A 4,935-nucleotide genomic window follows, 5' to 3' on the forward strand; every position below is an offset into this window, starting at 1 on the left:
GCATCTCTTTCAGTAAAAGCAAATTGTTTGTCAAAAGTAGAACTTCCATGTGCAGCAATCTGAGGTCAGGTTTTGATTTGGACTTATTTGGTCACAGGATCATTAAAATACTGACTTTCCACAAGATCAACCAAGACCCTCTGGTTTCCTTTGAAAAACATTTTTGTCTCTTTGAGGCTTTTTGTCACCCACCCCTCTTCTTGGTTCTGTGCAAACCCTTTCAAGAAGTTTTGATGTGTAAATTTACTCCAGAGTAAGCTTCAACAAGATCCCTTTCAATTTTATTTTTGCTTCACTGTGAGAGTCATGCAGCCTCTCCAGATTTTCCAACTCCCCCTCTCCCTGCATGGCGTTGTAAATGCACCTTCCTCAGCTTCATGGGGAAAGGGGAAGGATGGAGCTTTCTGCTGCCCTTCACTTTTTCATCTTTCTCTCCAGCTGAAGCTCAGACATGCTGGGAGGCTGGGAGCCTCAATGGCGCCCCTATGGAGGCTTCAACTGGGCCAGAAACCCTGACTGGGGACACACACACCCAGCTATGACACTGTATTCAGTCATAGAATGCTTTTTTCCAAGAACATGAATATTGATTTCCAAATCCGTACCAGAGCAATATCTTTATTTAGGCCAATATTTTGTCTCCAAGATTTTGAATTCTCCAGATTTTTCATCAGGCTACATAGGAAGCCAAGTCAGAGGGAGGGAAGTTGTCTGATAGTGAAGCCACAAGATCTGCATTTGGTCTCAGTCTCAAGATGGAACGTGGGAGAAGGTAGCAGGCATTCAAGCGAGGCTCTGATAGGTGCTCTGAAGGTTTCAGGTTGCACCTAGCACTGCTGGGAAGAAAGAACAACCATATAAGAATTGATCCCACCTATCTGAAAATATAAAACCCGTGTGGCCGTGAGCTGTGGATGCGTCAAAAGGGATTTCCATATCTAGGAAAACAAGCAAAATATTACAGGAAGCAGTTGTCTAATTTAGGGTGGCAAGAGCAGGTTAGAGGGAATCAATTTGTTTCTCTCTCTCTCTCTTTTAAAAGCCTGATGATGCACTTGAGAACACATCCTTAAGGCTGGGAGGAAGGAGACAATCTTTCCTGAGTTTTCCACTTTAAAAAGTGAAGCTCAGACAATGCAGTTAGGAAGTGCTCACCCTTTTAAAATGCCTCCCGTGCCAATTGCACAGTTATTGAGGGGGGGAGAACATTCATCATCATTAGTGGGTCACACAAGCAACTAACCCCCCCCCCAACATGGCAATGGAGGAGCTAACTGCTGGAGGAACTGTATTTAAACTGCAACCTTGGGTTATGCTTTTGAGTGCTTGGGAAACATTATGTGAACTAGCAAAAAGCAAACAAACCAAGTGGGGGAAATGCACTCTGAAGTGCTGGGGTATTTTTCTTTTCAAGATGGAACAGGTAACAATACAAATTCAGATTCCCAGGAATTTAAGCCCTTGCTTTGGGAAGATCAATTGGAGCCTTTGCAATAACCTGACGACCAATGGCCCCAGGACACCACTTCTGTCCACTGGGAAGACCCATAATCTAGGTATGACACATTCTTCACCTATGCAGGAAGACACAAAAGGCTATAGCTACTTCACTCAAGAGAGCCCTGGAGAAGCCTTTCAGAAGAGGACTCTGAGAAGGTCCCAAGAAAGACACAGAAGAGATCATTCTCTCCCCTCCAAAGGCCATTACAGGTCAGAGTTTGATACTGGCCTCCACACACAGATCAACCCAACTTCAGCTGTACATCCAAGATGAGTCTGGGTGGATTTAGCACCATACCTTCAGTCTATGTACCAAAGCATCCTGAAAATATAAAACTCTCAGAGATGCTGCACCTAAGTTGGACATACTGGGCTAGCTGCAGACTGGATGGCACATTGGCATTAATGCTTTGGTATTTAGTAAGTGCTTAGGTGCTTGGCTTTCCTTGGCTATCCTCGTTCTGCTTGTCATCAGCACCACCCACTCGCCGTCCCAGTAGACCAGCTCTTACTCCATCTGTGCTCTTCTTCCAGACCGAAAATGCTGATGAGCACCTGGGCAGGGTGAGGCAGGGCACAATAACTGCAAGCAGCAGGTATCTTCTTTCCATGTCCTGAAGCCTCCAGGCCATATGAGGGCTTTAATAATGCAGATTCGAATGCAACAAAGAGCAGCCAGCTTTCCCCACCAAAGCAAGAACACTTTCTCTCCCCTGGGCTTCCTGCCTCAATGTTAGCAGACAAGGGATTAGGGAGCAGACCTTCTACTGATGGAAAAGGGCCACCACCAAATTCAACATTCTGGGGGTTTCCAAACCACAGACTGGGTAGACTAATTCTGCTCAGCTCCAACATAGTCTCAAAAGAAGAAATTGTTGCCTGGCCTTAGCGCCAAGGGAGAAAGGGAGGGCAGGTGTTGTGTGCCTGTGTGAGGCTGCGGCTATGAATATGTTAGGGCAGCCAATAAAGCTCTAATACTCTCCAGGTTTAAGGTCTCAGTTATTGGAATTGATTTTCTAACATCTTGTTAAAGTGTTTGTGCAAGCTGCCTAGCCAGCTGCTCCTTCCTGTAGCCTTGTGCTGCTGGACACAGTATCTCTATAATGGGATCCTTTTGACCTTGTGGTAGGTAGTTATGGACTTCACTGTACCTCGTGATGTGCTCAGGTAAACCCAGGCACAGAAGCAATGTCACTGCCCGTAGTACCAGCCTCGGCTGCCAAGGAAACAAGAGTCACAACAGGAGAGAGGGGCGGGGAGGTCAGTGACCAACATGCTTAGGTGGGCTGCAGGGCTGCCTTTAGCATTCACCAACAGGGCAAAGGCATCAACTCCTCCAAAGGGAGACTCTTGCTTTACAATATCTTTCTTCCTTCAGAATATGCTTGGTAGTCCCGTTCATTCTGAATATGGGAAATTCAGCAAAACCAACTTTTCCGAAATACAGACGGCTGGGAAAGAAGGATACCGATAGTATGGGAGAGAGAATGAATTCCTTTACATCCTCCTCAGTATTGCTACTGCACTCCTCCCATGGCTGGAAGCTGCAGGGTCAGCCTTTATCAGGGTCATTTCCCTTGTGAGGAGACAGCACCAGAGACATATGCTTATTTATAAAGGTACAAGTTGAGCCTGGGGGAAGGAGGCAAGCACAGAGCGCTGATCTTTAATTCAGCAACAACTTCCCCAAGAGCAAACAGCATTTCTTGGGAGATCCAGGCCTTGCTGCTGCAGTCCATCTACTGAGTTGTCTTCATTTTTATTTTACACCTACCCAAGCTGTCCCACCAATCGCCACAAGCTAAATCATTTTAGCTATTAGCTAAACAAAAACCTACATCACCTTAACCCTGGTGGTACCTTCCTGATCTGTGATATACATAGGAATCATAGAGTTCAAAGGAACCCCAGGGGTTATCTGGTCCAACCCTCTGCAATGTAACAATCTCAACTAAAGCATCCTTGACAGATGGCCATCCAATCTCTGCTTAAAAACCACCAAGGAAGGTGGTTTTTTTATCATTTTATCATTTATCATTTTATCATTTCCCAGAAGTTCTTTACTTTTTTACATTCCCACCACATATGATAAAATGTTCCTTCTTTTTCTTTACATTTCCAACATTTCTTATTTGTCTTATACATTTTAGCTAATTTCACTGGTGTAATATACCATCTATACATCATTTTCGTCATATTCTCTTTCAAAGCATTACAGGCTGTAAATTTTATCCTTTCCTTCCACAACCTTTCCCATTCTTCAAGCTGTATATTATATCCAAAGTCTTTTGCCCAATGTATCATTACCGATTTCACATCCTCGTCTTTCAAATGCCATTCCAACAATATTTTATACATTTTAGACATTATTTTACATTCATTGTTTAATATTTCTATTTCAAATTTTGATTTTTTTATCATCAAATCCTTTTTCCTTTAAATCCTCTTTATATATTTCATTGACTTGACGATAGTGCAACCAATCATTTACATATTCTTTAACCTCTTCATATGGTGGTGTTAGCAAACTTTCTCAGCTGTGGGCCGGTCCACTGTCCCTCAGACCTTGTGGGGGGCTGGACTATATATTTTTGGGGGGGGGGATGAACAAATTCCTATGCCCCACAAATAACCCAGAGATGCATTTGAAATAAAAGGACACATTCTACTCATGTAAAAACATGCTGATTCCCGGACTGTCCGCAGGCCGGATTGAGAAGGCGATTGGGCTGGATCCGGCCCCCGGGCCTTAGTTTGCCTACCCATGCATCTTATCCTAGGCCTTTGACTGATTAAACAATCTGTGGCCCTTTAAATGTGTCAGGGAATGTTTTTGTTGCTGCTGTTGTTATGTCATGTATTTTATGCTTTTATATTGTAAGCCACCCTGTGGGCAGTTGGTTGGTAGGTAGGTACATACATACAGTGGTACCTCGGGGTGTGAACAGGATCCGTTCCGGAGCCCCGTTTGCATCCTGAACAGAACGTAAGACTCAACTGTGCATCTGTGTGTGTCGCATTTCACCGCTTCCGCGCATGCGCGTGACATCATTTTGACCATCTGCACATGCCTGAGCAGTGAAACCCAGAAGTAACACGCTCTGTTACTTCCTGGTCACCGCGGAGCGCAACCCGAAAATACTTATCCTGAAGCGTATTTATCCCGAGGTATGACTGTACATACATACATACATACTAACTAAAGTGGAAATTGATATTCATTTCTTCACAGACTCTGCGTTGGATTGCACCGACAAACACTGGTGTGGATGCCGTTGTTAGGAAGAGGGGACTAGCTAAGTCTCTGGCCATGAAGCCAGGGGTAGCTCACACTGGCAGGTGGTGGGACTCTAGAAAGTGAGCCATTTTGCTTCTCCTCAGCTGGCTGGCACAGGCCCCGGGCAGCAGCTCAGTGTTTAATTACTGGTACTGACT

General features: G+C 44.6%; 1 long non-coding RNA gene across 2 annotated transcripts; it reads right to left on the bottom strand.

Annotated features, from left to right (window-relative positions):
• Positions 1–602: 602 nt before the first annotated feature.
• Positions 603–2,668, bottom strand: LOC310714425. 2 transcript variants are annotated; one of them, XR_014529743.1, is made up of 2 exons: positions 2,013–2,668; positions 603–833 (listed from the first exon to the last, which is right to left on the bottom strand). It is a non-coding gene; the product is annotated as an uncharacterized lncRNA (long non-coding RNA). The 2 variants fall into 2 exon arrangements; XR_014529744.1 differs by having other exon boundaries at positions 603–836.
• Positions 2,669–4,935: the final 2,267 nt, after the last annotated feature.

This window comes from Podarcis liolepis (genome assembly GCF_965112155.1).
Source record: "Podarcis liolepis genome assembly, chromosome: 8".
NCBI lineage: Eukaryota > Metazoa > Chordata > Lepidosauria > Squamata > Lacertidae > Podarcis > Podarcis liolepis.